Here is a 14809-nt window from a genome sequence, read left to right on the forward strand (position 1 = left end):
GAAGTGTATTGCGACGCTTCTCGTCGAGGACTTGGAGCCGTACTTATGCAGGAGGGAAGAGTTGTTTCATATGCCCCACGACAGCTTAAACCCCATGAGTTGAATTACGCTACCCATGATTTGGAGTTAGCTGCCGTAGTGCATGCGTTGAAGACTTGGAGACATTTTCTCATCGGAAACCATTGTGAGGTATACACGGATCACAAGAGTTTGAAGTATATCTTCACGCAGAAGGAGTTGAATCTCAGGCAGAGGAGATGGTTGGAACTCATTAAGGATTATGATATGCAGTTGCATTATAATCCTGGAAAGGCTAACGTTGTAGCCGATGCGTTGAGCCGCAAGAGTCATGTCAATACACTCATGACCGGAGAGTTACCCAAGGAGTTAGCAGAGGATCTTCGCGAGCTATGTTTGGAGATAGTTCCGAGAGGCTATGTAGCAGCATTGGAGATTCAATCTACTTTGATGGATAAGATCAGGGAAGCTCAGAAGACGGACAAGGAGATAACCGAGATAAAGGAAAGGATGAGCAAAAGGAAAGGCTAAAGGATTTCGTGAGGATGAGCACGATACCTTATGGTTTGAGGACCGTGTATATGTGCCAAATGATCAGGAGATCATAAAGCTGATTTTGCAGGAGGCCCATGATTCGCCATATTCGATTCACCAAGGAAATACCAAGATGTATCTGGATTTGAAGGATAGCTTCTGGTGGACCGGAATGAAGAAGGATATTGCGGAGTATGTAGCAGTTTGTGATGTATGTCAGAGAGTGAAGGCAGAGCATCAGAAGCCAGCGGGATTGCTACAACCATTGTCGATACCCGAATGGAAGTGGGACAAGCTAGGCATGGATTTTATCACGGGATTGCCCAGGACTCGTTCAGGCTATGACTCGATATGGGTTGTAGTCGATCGTTTGACGAAAGTAGCTCATTTCATCCCAGTGAAGACCACTTACACCAGTGCTAAGTTGGCAAAGATATACATGACCAGGATCGTATGTTTGCATGGAGTTCCGAGGACCATTGTATCAGATAGAGGAACCCAGTTTACCTCAAAGTTTTGGAATCAGTTGCATGAAACTTTGGGAACTAGGCTAGAGTTCAGTACAGCTCTTCACCCGCAGACAGATGGACAGACTGAGAGAGTCAATCAGATTTTGGAGGACATGTTGAGAGCTTGTGCGCTAGATTATGGATCTAGTTGGGACGATAAATTGCCTTACGCAGAGTTCTCTTACAACTACAGCTATCAAGCCAGTTTGAAGATGGCCCCTTTCGAAGCATTGTACAGAAGGAGGTGCAGGACACCGTTGTTGTGGGATGAAGTTGGAGACCGACAGTTGTTTGGACCAGATTTGATTAAAGAGTCTGAAGAGAAGGTTAAGCTGATTCGCGATAGACTCAAGGTAGCCCAGTCCAGGTAGAAGAGTTATGCGGATCCTAAACGCAAGCAGACAGTTTACAAAGTCGGAGACAGAGTGTATCTTCGTGTATCACCACTTCGAGGAGTGAAGCGCTTTGGAGTTAAGGGAAAGTTAGCACCACGTTTTGTGGGACCATACAAAGATTTGGAACGTATGGGAGAAGTTGCTTACAAGTTGGAATTTCCCGAAAGGATTGTCAGGAGTTCACGATGTGTTCCACGTTTCTCAGTTGAAGAAGTGCCACGCAGAGATGGCTGATATCCCTGTGAGAGATACAGTGCCACTGGAAGCGATTCAGTTGGATAGCGATTTGACCTACGAAGAGAAACCAGTCAAGATTCTCGAGTTTGCCAGCCGAGTTAGATGCAGCAAAGTTATCAACTTTTGCAAGGTTCAGTGGAGCCACCATACCGAAGATGAAGCCACCTGGGAACAAGAGGAAGACCTACGGAAGGATCACCCTCACCTATTTTCTAGACAACCCGAATCTCGAGGGCGAGATTCATCTTAAGGGGGTTTGGTTTGTAACATCCCAAATTTTCAATTTCGAATGTTATACATTAGGTCATCATTGCATATCATATTTTATTGCATTTTGGCTTGATCCTAGAAATTCTACGCAACTCAAGGACCCAGGGAGAGAGTTGGGAATTTCGTTATTTTCATATTTGAGTTTTCTCAAATTTTGAAAAGAGGATCGTTTGATTTTAATTATTTTCTCTTTGAATATTTCTTTTATAAAAATAAAAGAGAGGGGATAAAATGACTTCCTCAAAATAAAGAAATATTGGAGATTTAATATTAACACCAAATAAGAATTTTATTCCGAGTTCTATCGCTATTTTATTTGAATTAGGAAAAATATGTGTTTTTTAAAATTGCATTAGAGTCCCAAATAAATGTTCACCTTGCCCGGTAGATTTTTACAGGATGGGGAAAATTTATTTCAGGACCTTTGGAGTCTGTTTAGTATTTCTTTTCTTCGTTGTTCTGCGTGGAATTTTTTTAAAAGGTCAACCGACTTACCGGGCCGTGTCCGGCCGGGAAACTGCGCCCGGGCGGCTTTATAAGCCGAGCCCGCAACCCCGCCGAGGCCCAAGTCGCCCGCCCCGCCGAAACCCTAGCCCCGCCGCCGCCCCCGCCGACCCGCTGGAGCCGCCTCCGCCGCCTCGCCCTGCCGCCCCGTCAGACCCGCCGCCGCCTCGCCGGGAGTGGCAACAGCCGCCGCCGCCGGTTTTCTTTGGTAAACCGTACGGTTTTTTAAGAACCCACGGTTTAGTTTTTTTATAGATCGGTTTTTTTCGGTTTCGTTATTTAGCGAACGCCTGTTCGTTCGTTCGTTTTAACGAACAATTTTCACCGTTTAGCCGCAGACAGCGAACGTTCGTTCGTTAGCCTGTTCGTTAGTTTTTCTTTTTCTCGGATTTTTCGTGATTATTTTCGATCGCGATTTCTGATTCAATTTTCGTTTTACTTTATCTTTTCGCTCGTTTATCAAAATCAGGCGATTCAAGCGCCTAGAGTTTCGTCTCGAAGTCCTCTTTCTAATTAATCAACTTAAACAACTTTTTGCCACTGTAAAATTTGACTTTAGCCCAGATTAGTAACCAAAGCTTGTTTCTTTCACAGTTTGAGTTTTGTTGCTTTGTTTGATTTGATTCTTTTTGCAAACCAGAGTTCTTAAGTTGAACTTTCTGGTTAGATCTTCTTATTTGAGTTTTACCCGTGCACCTTTGCCTGATTGCTTATTGTATGCTTGTTTTTTTGCGATAGAGTACCCAGAGTGCGAAGCGTGCTACTACGAGTCTCTAGGTTTCACGGATCATCCGCAAGGCAAGTAACACTTTGATCATACCTCTTTACTACCCAGTTTTATTGCATTAGATCAATCCTCAAACAATTGCATGGTTAGGATCTGATTAAATTGTGGGTTTGGGAAGTAGATGAGGTAGTACCTATTCACCTATTTATTATCAAACCTATGGGAGTTACTTCTAAGTTGCTTATATTGCTATGCTATGCTCGTAGACGTGGTTTGAGTTTGAGTGTATTCATGACAGATATGAGTATTGTTAATTAATGGTTAACTTAAGGTGGCAACTTTAATACACATCTGGGTGGATTGAGGCACCTGGTGAACCCAGTGTTGCCTGTATTTTTGGAAATCCTGGGGTACCGTGTGATTCTCCTATGGACTGCCACCCAGGCTCAAAGGGATCATAAGATTATTCATGCTAGAAACTTCCGTGCGCAGACACATGCCATTATGGGCTCTGGCATAGTTGAGTAACTTGTAGGAAACCTTTCCATGATGGGCTAGAAGATGTAGGGGGTTGTAGGTGCACCGGCCTATCTATCGGTTAAGGGGACCTCTTCGGAAAGACTGTGTCTCGGTCATCCGTTTCTCAAACATTATGTAGTGCGAGAAATCCAACGGAGGACATCGAGTCTTGTGAGGAAAAGTGCGCAAACCTCTGCAGAGTGTACAAACTAATCATGGTTAGCCGTGTCCCCGGTTATGGACATCTTGAGTATCTAGTTCTTGGATTATCATGTGGATCTCATCACTCTTAATATAATTTGATTGGGTTTAATGATGATGCTTAATTGGGATTGAGTTGGGTGAACCTTCTCAATGTTTAACAACCACCATGATAGTTAAATAAAATGTATTCCTTTGTTGTAGGGAAAAATTGGCTTTCCGCAAAACATTTTAACCATACAGCCTCCACCAGCCATATATGCATGTAGTGATATCGTTATTCTATTCATTACTCTTTTGTGTTGCCTTGCCAGCATATTCCATGTGCTGACCCGTTTCGGGCTGCAACGTGTCATGTTGCAGACTTTTCAGACGACGAGTAAGGAGCCATAGGTCGTTGTCTTTCACTCAGTGATGTCGTTGGAGTTGATGGACTCACTTTATCTTCCAAGCCTTCCGCTGTTATCGTATTAGATGGCCTTAAGCCATATTTATTGTAATAAGTTCTCTTTTGAGATATTCGATGTAATAAATGTGTGATTGCTACTCTGTTTTAAATCCTCAAGTACTGTGCGTGTCAGCATTACCGATCCAGGGATGACACTGATGTACAGAGATCAGACTGTTTGAGGTCTGGTCGCTACAATAATAGATTGAAATAATAGATCGCAAATAAAATAAAGTGCAGCAAGATATTTTTGTATTTTTTGTTTAATAGATCTGAATAAAAATGCAAAGGAAAAATAGATCGCAAGGCAAACATATGAGAAAGAAGACCCCGGGGGCCGTAGGTTTCACTTGTGGCTTCTCTCGAGAAAAATAGCAAACGGTGGGTAAACAAATTACTGTTGGGCAATTGGTAGAACTTCAAATAATCATGACGATATCCAGGTAATGATCATTACATAGGCATCACATCCAAGATTAGTAGACCGACTCCTGCCTGCATCTACTACTGTTACTCCACACATCGACCACTATCCAGCATGCATGTAGTGTATTAAGTTCATGGAAAAACGGAGTAACGCAATAAGAACGATGACATGATGTAGACAAGATCCGTTTATCTATATGGCAGTAGATATAGATCTTGTCTTTTTATCCTTAGTAGCAATGATACATACGTGTCGATTCCCTTTCTGTGACTAGGATCAAGCACCGTAAGATCGAACCCACTACCGGGCACCTCTTCCCGTTGCAAGATAAATAGATCAAGTTGGCCAAACAAAACCCAAATATCGGAGAAGAAATCCGAGGCTAAGAGATCCTGCATATAAGAGATCAAAGAAACTCAAATAACTTTCATGGATATAAAAAGATATAACTGATTATAAACTCGAAGTTCATCATATCCCAACAAACACACCGCAAAAAGAGTTACATTATATGGATCTCCAAGAGACCATTGTATTGAGAATTTAGTGAGAGAGAGAAATCCATCAGCTACTAACTACGGAACCGAAGGTCTACAAACAACTACTCACGCATCATCGGAGAGGCATCAATGGAAGTGGTGAACCCCTCCGTGATGGTGTCTAGATTGGATCTAGTGGTTCTGGACTCTGCGTCGGCTGGATGAATATTTCGTCGACTCCCCTAGGGTTTGTGGATTTTTGGGGTATTTATAGAGCAAAGAGGCGGTCCGGGGGGCACCCGAGGTGGGCATAACCCACCAGGGCGCCCCTGGGCCTCCTATCGTGTTGGGGAACATAGTATTTCAAAAAAATTGCCTACGATCATGCAAGATATATCTAGGAGAAGCATACCAACGAGCAGGGAGAGTATGTTCACGTACCCTCATAGACCGAAAGCGGAAGCGTTTAGTAACACAGTTGATGTAGTCGAACGTCTTCGCGATCCAACCGATCCAAGTACCGAACGCACAACACCTCCGCGATCTGCACACATTCAGCTCGGTGACGTCCCTCAAACTCTTGATCCAGATGAGGCCGAGGTAGAGTTCCGTCAGCATGGCGGCGTGGTGACGGTGATGATGAAGTTACCGGCGCAGGGCTTTACCTAAGCACTACGACGATATGACCAAGGTGGGTAACTATGGAGGGGGGCACCGCACACGGCTAAAAGATCAACTTGTGTGTCTCTGGGGTACCCCCTGCCTCCGTATATAAAGGAGGGAGAGGGAGAGGCAATCGGCCATAGGGGGCACGCCAAGGTGTGGAGTCCTACTAGGACTCCTTGGTCCTAGTAGGATTCCTCCTCCCACACGGAGTAGGAAAGGGGGAAGGGAGAAGGAGAAGGAAAGGGGGGCTGGCCCCCTTCCCCTAGTCCTAATCGGCCTCCTGCCCAAGGGGGCGCACCAGCCCCTTTGTGGGCTGGTGTGCTTCCCTCTTATGGCCCATAAGGCCCATAACTTCTCCCGGGGGGTTCCGGTAACCTCCCGGTACTCCGAAAAATGCCCGAACCACTCGAAACCATTCCGATGTCCCAATGCAACCTTCGAATATATGAATCTTTACCTCTCGACCATTTCGAGACTCCTCGTCATGTCCGTGATCTCATCCGGGACTCCGAAAAAGCTTCGGTCCTCAAATCACATAACTCATAATACAAGTCGTCATCGAACGTTAAGTGTGCGGACCCTACGGGTTCGAGAACTATGTAGACATGATCGAGACACATCTCCGGTCAATAACCAATAGCGGAAACTGGATGCTCATACTGGCTCCTACATATTCTTAAAAAATCTTTATCGGTCAAACCGCATAACAACATACGTTGTTCCCTTTTTCATCGGTATGTTACTTGCCCGAGATTCGATCGTCGATATCATCATACCTAGTTCAATCTCGTTACCATGTCTCTTTACTCATTCCGTAATGCATCATCCGGTAACTAACTCATTAGTCACATTTCTTGTGAGGCTTATAGTGATGTGCATTACCGAGAGGGCCCAGAGATACCTCTCGGAAACACGAATTGACAAATCCTAATCTCGATCTATGCCAACTCAACAAACACCATCAGAGACACCTGTAGAGCATCTTTATAATCACCCAGTTACGTTGTGACGTTTGATAGCACACTAAGTGCTCCTCCGATATTCGGGAGTTGCATAATCTCATAGTCAAAGGAACATGTATAAGTCATGAAGAAAGCAATAACAATAAACTAATCGATCATTACGCTAAGCTAACGGATGGGTCTTGTCCATCACATCATTCTCTAATGATGTGATCTCGTTCATCAAATGACAACACATGTCTATGGTTAGGAAACTTAACCATCTTTGATTAACAAGCTAGTCAAGTAGAGGCATACTAGGGACACTCAGTTTGTCTATGTATTCACACATGTACTAAGTTTCCGGTTAATACAATTCTAGCATGAATAATAAACATTTATCATGATATAAGGAAATATAAATAACAACTTTATTATTGCCTCTAGGGCATATTTCCTTCAGTCTCCCACTCGCACTAGAGTCAATAATCTAGTTCACATCGCCATGTGATTTAACACCAATAGTCCACATCTTTATGTGATTAACACCTATAGTTCACATCGACATGTGAGCAACACTCAAAAGGTTTACTAGAGTCAATAATCTAGTTCACATCGCTATGTGATTAACACCCAAGTGAGAGAAATTTTAGTCTACGGGTATGCAACATTCAGATCCGTATGTATTTTGCAAATTGCTATGTATACAATACTCTGCACGGAGCTACTCTAGCTAAGATCTCCCACTTTCAATATGTATCTAGATGAGACTCAGTGTCATCCATATTGGTGTCAAAGCTTGCATCGACGTAACTCTTTACGACGAACTCTTTTATCACCTCCATAACCGAGAAATATTTCCTTAGTCCTCTAAGGATAATTTTGACCGTTGTCAAGTGATCTACTCCTAGATCACTATTGTACTCCCTTGACAAAATCATGCTAAGGTATACAATAGGTTTGGTAAACAGCATAGCATACTTTATAGAACCTATGACTAAGGCATAGGGAATGACTTCTCATTCACTTTCTATTTTCTGCCGTGGTCGGGTTTTGAGTCTTTACTCAACTTCACACCTTGCAACACAGGCAAGAACTCCGTCTTTGACTGTTCCATTTTGAACTACTTCAAAATATTGTCAAGGTATGTGCTTTGTGAAAGTCCAATTAAGCGTCTTGATCTATCTCTATAGATCTTGATGCCCAATATATAAGCAGCTTCACCAAGCTCTTTCATTGAAAAATTCTTATTCAAGTATCCTTTTATGCTATCCAGAAATTCAGTATCATTTCCAATCAACAATATGTCATCCAAATATAATATCAGAAATGCTACAGAGCTCCCACTCACTTTCTTGTAAATACAGGCTTCTCCAAAAGTCTGTATAAAACCATATGCTTTGATCACACTATCAAAGCGTATATTCCAACTCCGAGATGCTTGCACCAGTCCATAAATGGATAGCTGGAGCTTGCACACTTTGTTAGCACCTTTTTGGATCGACAAAACCTTCTGGTTGCATCATATACAACTCTTCTTTAAGATATCCATTAAGGAATGCAGTTTTGACATCCATTTGCCAAATTTCATAATCATAAAATGCGGCAATTGCTAACATGTTTCGGACAGACTTAAGCATCACTACGGGTCAGAAGGTCTCATCATAGTCAACTCTTTGAACTTGTCAAAAACCTTTCACAACAAGTCGAGCTTTGTAGATAGTAACATTACCATCAGTGTCAGTCTTCTTCTTGAAGATCCATTTATTCTCTATGGCATGCCGATCATCGGGCAAGTCAACCAAAGTCCACACTTTGTTCTCATACATGGATCCCATCTCAGATTTCATGGCCTCAAGCCATTTCGCGAAATCTGGCCTCATCATCGCTTCCTCATAGTTCGTAGGTTCGTCATGGTTAAGTAACATGACCTCCACAACAGGATTACCGTACCACTCTGGTGCGGATCTTACTCTGGTTGACCTACGAGGTTCGGTAGTAACTTGATCAAAAGTTTCATGATCATCGTCATTAGCTTCCTCACTAATTGGTGTAGGAATCACTGGAACTGATTTCTGTGATGAACTACTTTCCAATAAGGAGCAAGTACAATTACATCATCAAGTTCTACTTTCCTCCCACACACTTCTTTCGAGAGAAACTCCTTCTCTAGAAAGGATCCATTCTTAGCAACGAATATCTTTCCTTTGTGTTGGGGATATTACCACTGGGCGTAAACCGGCCAGGAGAGGCCGGGTTAACCTCATAAGTAGTTCATCTGTATCTGAAGCCCATGAAGACAAACGGTGACGCTTCATGAAGGCCCAGGGCCCAAAGCCGGTTTAAGGCCTGTAGACACAAACCGGCATTGATATGTAAACTTGTGTTGTAAGATAGAAGTAGCAGAGACCAAGCCAGACACGATTATGAGCCGGCCTCGGAGTCTGTAAACCGACGGGCGTCAACCCATGTATATAAGGGGACGACCCGGCGGCGGTTCAAGGACAACAGACAACAACTCGAGACTCAGGCAAGCATATTCGTTCCCTGGTCATCGAAACCCCATCAATTCCATCACAACTAGACGTAGGCTTTTACCTTCATCGTAAGGGGCCGAACTATTATAAAACTCTCTTGTGTCCCTTGTCCGCTTTAACCCCTTTAAGCTAGCCCGTAGCGATGGCTCCATGACTAAGTCCTTTCTCTAGGACATCTGCCGTGACAAAACCACGACAGTTGGCGCCCACCGTGGGGCTATCGCATGATGGTTTCAAGTTCTTGGAGGGCAACTTCGAAGGACTCAAGGGTTACGCTATGGGCCGGATGACCAAGAGTCGTCGCGGCAAGCTCTACATCAATGATGCAGGCTGGGGCCCCGAGGCCGGCTCAATCGAGTACGGGTACCGGGTCCCCTTTGGCGGCATACACGTTTTCATTGGCAAGATCGGCGAACTGGGCCCTGAGCCGGACATCTACACCGACCTCGTCGAAACGGCTCAGCGTGCGAGATCTGCCTGGGTCAAGCCTGTCATTAAGCGTGCCTTCGGGGGAGTTATCCATGGAGGGGAATCTGAGGATAGATCAGAAACTGGTGATGAGACCGTCCTTTATTCCGGCGACGGGTCGTCGACTGGAGAGACCGAGTCGTTATATCAGTTACAAGATGGCCGAATTGGGGGCTGTTCCGATGGCGACAGTATTCCGGACCCCTTTGATCTGCCAAACCGGGTGGCGATCTTCATGGCCGGCACGCAACCAGCGCTCCATTCTTCGACCGCAGCGGCGATGATTTCCGGATCAGCGGCGGTGGCAGCGGCCGGGGCAGGAGGCCCTGTGCGACCGCCAGCTCAGGTTCTATCTGATCTATTTGACGCGTTGGCAACGCTGATGGCGGAGGTAAACCCGGCGGATCAGGATGCACATAATGCAGAAATCGCGAAAGTAAAAGATCAGATCACCCAGGCCAAAATCGAATTAGCAGCTGAGGATACCAGGAGAGCCGCGGAGCAGGCCGCTTTGGATGCACAAGCTTACCGGATTATGCTGGATCAGAGTGCGTCGAACGAAGTCCTGAAGAGGAGGCATCAATCTCGCTTGCCACCGGTTTATGACGCTAGAAATCTCTTTAATGTTGGAAATATGCCCTAGAGGCAATAATAAAATGTTTACTATTATATTTCCTTGTTCATGATAATTGTCTATTGTTCATGCTATAATTGTGTTATCCGGAAATCATAACACATGTGTGAACACATAGACCACAACATGTCCCTAGTGAGCCTCTAGTTGACAAGCTCGTTGATCAATAGATGGTTATGGTTTCCTGACCATGGACATTGGATGTCATTGATAACGAGATCACATCGTTAGGAGAATGATGTGATGGACAAGACCCAATCCTAAGCATAGCACTAGATCATGTAGTTCGTTTGCTAAAGCTTTTCTAATGTCAAGTATCATTTCCTTAGACCATGAGATCGTGCAACTCCCAGATACCGTAGGAATGATTTGGGTATACCAAACGTCACAACGTAATTGGGTGACTATAAAGGTGCACTACAGGTATCTCCGAAAGTGTTTGTTGGGTTGGCACGGATCGAGACTAGGATTTGTCACTCCGTATGACGGAGAGGTATCTCTGGGCACACTCGGTAATGCATCATCATAATGAGCTCGATGTGACCAAGTGGTTGGTCACGGGATCATGCATTACGGAACGAGTAAAGTGACTTGCCGGTAACGAGATTGAACGAGGTATTGGGATACCGACGATCGAATCTCAGGCAAGTAACGTACCGATTGAGAAAGGGAATTGTATACGGGATTGCTTGAATCCTCGACATCGTGGTTCATCCGATGAGATCATCGTGGAACATGTGGGAGCCAACATGGGTATCCAGATCCCGCTGTTGGTTATTGGCTAGAGAGCGGTCTCGGTCATGTCTACATGATTCCCGAACCCGTAGGGTCTACACACTTAAGGTTCGATGACGCTAGGGTTATAAGGAAGATTTGTATGTGATTACCGAATGTTGTTCGGAGTCCCGGATGAGATCCCGGACGTTACGAGGAGTTCCCCAATGGTCTGGAGGTGAAGATTTATATATGGGAAGTCATCAGACGGTCACCGGAAATATTCGGGGGTATACCGGTATTGTACCGGGACCACCGGAGGGGTTTCGGGGGTCCACCGGGAGGGTCCACCTGCCCCGGAGGGCCTTATGGGCTGTAGCTGGAAGGGAACCAGCCCTAAGTGGGCTGGGCGCCATCCCCCCTAGGGCCCATGCGCCTAGGGTTGGGGGGAACCCTAAAGGGGGCGCCCCCCTTGCTTGGGGGGCAAGCCCCCTCCCCCTTGGCCACCGCCCCCCCTCTAGATCTCATCTAGAGGGCCGGCCCCCTTCCCCCTTCTCCCTATAAATAGAGGGGTGGAGGGAGGGCTGCAGCACCACATCCAAGGCGCAGCCCCTCCCCTCCACAACACCTCTCCTCCTCCGCGTGAGCTTGGCGAAGCCGTGCCGGAGAACTGCCACTCCATCACCACCACGCCGTCGTGCTGCTGTTGGAGCCCTCTTCCTCAACCTCTCCCTCCTCCTTGCTAGATCAAGGTGCGGGAGACGTCACCGGGCTTCACGTGTGTTGAACACGGAGGCACCGTTGTTCGGTGCTTGGATCGGATTCTGCCATGATCTGAATCGCTACGTGTACAACTCCTACAACCACGTTCTTGCAACGCTTCTGTCTCGCGATCTTCAACGGTATGAAGATGCACTCTCCTCTCTCTCGTTGCTAGTTACTCCATAGATTGATCTTGGTGATGCGTAGAAATTTTTTAATTTCTGCAACGATCCCCAACAGTGGCATCATGAGCTAGGTCTATGCGTAGTTTCTATGCACGAGTAGAACACAAGTTGTTGTGGGCGTCGATTTTGTCAATTTACTTGCCGTTACTAGTCTTATCTTGATTCGGCGGCATCGCGGGATGAAGGGGCCCGGACCGACCTTACACGTACGCTTACGTGAGATAGGTTCCACCGACTGACATGCACTAGTTGCATAAGGTGGCAAGCGGGTGTTTGTCTCTCCCACTTTAGTCGGATCGGATTCGATGAAAAGGGTCCTTATGAAGGGTAAATAGAAATTGGCATATCACGTTGTGGTTTTGGAGTAGGTAAGAAACGTTCTTGCTAGAAACCTATAGCAGCCACGTAAAAAAAATTTGCAACAACAATTAGAGGACGTCTAACTTGTTTTTGCTGCATGTGTCATGTGATGTGATATGGCCAGAAGAATGTGATGAATGATATATGTGATGTATGAGATTGATCATGTTCCTGTAATAGGAATCACGACTTGCATGTCGATGAGTATGGCAACCGGCAGGAGCCATAGGAGTTGTCTTAATTTATTTATGACCTGCGTGTCAACTGAAACGTCATGTAATTACTTTACTTTATTGCTAACCGTTAGCCATAGTAGTAGAAGTAATAGTTGGCGAGACAACTTCATGAAGACGCGATGATGGAGATCATGATGATGGAGATCATGGTGTCATGCCGGTGACGATGATGATCATGGCGCCCCGAAGATGGAGATCAAAAGGACCAAAATGATATTGGCCATATCATGTCACTATTTGATTGCATGTGATGTTTATCATGTTTTACATCTTATTTGCATAGAACGACGGTAGCCTAAATAAGATGATCCCTCGCTAAAATTTCAAGAATTGTGTTCCCCCTAACTGTGCACCGTTGCTAAAGTCCGTTGTTCCGAAGCACCACGTGATGATCGGGTGTGATAGGTCCTAACGTTCGCATACAACGGGTGTAAGCCTAGCATGTACAGACATGGCCTCGGAGCACGGAAGACCGAAAGGTTGAACATGAGTCGTATAGAAGATACGATCAACATGAAGATGTTCACTGATGATGACTAGTCCGTCTCACGTGATGATCGGACATGGCCTAGTTGACTTGGATCATGTATCAGTTAGATGACTAGAGGGATGTCTGTCTGAGAGGGAGTTCATAAATAATTTGATTAGATGAACTTAATTATCATGAACTTAGTCTTAAATCTTTGCAATATGTCTTGTAGATCAAATGGCCCATGCTAATGTCAACCTCAACTTCAACGCGTTCCTAGAGAAAACCAAGCTGAAAGACGATGGTAGCAACTATACGGACTGGGTCCAGAACTTGAGGATCATCCTCATAGCTGCCAAGAAAGCATATGTCCTTGAAGCACCGCTAGGTGAAGCACCCGTCCCAGCAAACCAGGACGTTATGAACGCTTGGCAAACACGTGTTGATGATTACTCCCTGGTTCAGTGCTGCGTGATTTACTGCTTAGAACCGGGGCTCCAAAAGCGTTTCGAGCAGCACGGAGCATATGAGATGTTCCAAGAGCTGAAAATGGTTTTCCAAGCTCATGACGGGTCGAGAGATAAGAAGTCTCCGACAAGTTCTACAGTTGTAAGACGGAGGAGAATAGTTCCGTCAGCGAACACATACTAAAAATGTCTGGGTTGCACAACCGCTTATCTCAGCTGGGAGTTAATCTCCCGGATGATGCGGTCGTTGACAGAATCCTTCAGTCGCTCCCACCTAGCTACAAGAGCTTTGTGATGAACTTCAATATGCAGGGGATGGATAAGACTATTCTTGAGGTATATTCAATGCTGAAATCAGCGGAGGTGGAGATCAAAAAGGAACATCAAGTGTTGATGGTCAATAAAACCACTAGTTTCAAGAAAGGCAAGGGTAAGAAGAACTTCAAGAAGGACGGCAAGGGAGTTGCCGTGCCCGGTAAGCAAGCTGTCGGGAAGAAGACAAAGAATGGACCCAAGCCTGAGACTGAGTGCTTTTATTGCAAGGGAAACGATCACTAGAAGCGGAACTGCCCCAAGTACTTAGCGGATAAGAAGGCCGGTAATACCAAAGGTATATGTGATATACATGTTATTGATGTGTACCTAACCAGCGCTCGTAGTAGCTCCTGGGTATTTGATACCGGTGCAGTTGCTCATATTTGTAACTCAAAGCAGGAGCTGCGGAATAAGCGGAGACTGGCGAAGGACGAGGTGACGATGCGCGTCGGGAATGGTTCCAAGGTCGATGTGATCGCCGTCGGCACGCTACCTCTACATTTACCTACGGGATTAGTTTTAAACCTCAATAATTGTCATTTAGTGCCAGCTTTGAGCATTAACATTGTATCTGGATCTCGTTTGATGCGAGATGGCTACTCATTTAAATCCGAGAATAATGGTTGTTCTATTTATATGAGAGATATGTTTTATGGTCATGCCCCACTGGTCAATGGTTTATTCTTAATGAATCTCGAACGTGATGTTACACATATTCATAGTGTGAATGCCAAGAAATGTAAGGTTGATAATGATAGTCCCACATACTTGTGGCACTGCCGCCTTG

Source organism: Aegilops tauschii, chromosome 6, assembly GCF_002575655.3.
Source record: "Aegilops tauschii subsp. strangulata cultivar AL8/78 chromosome 6, Aet v6.0, whole genome shotgun sequence".
NCBI classification, from domain to species: Eukaryota; Viridiplantae; Streptophyta; class Magnoliopsida; order Poales; family Poaceae; genus Aegilops; species Aegilops tauschii.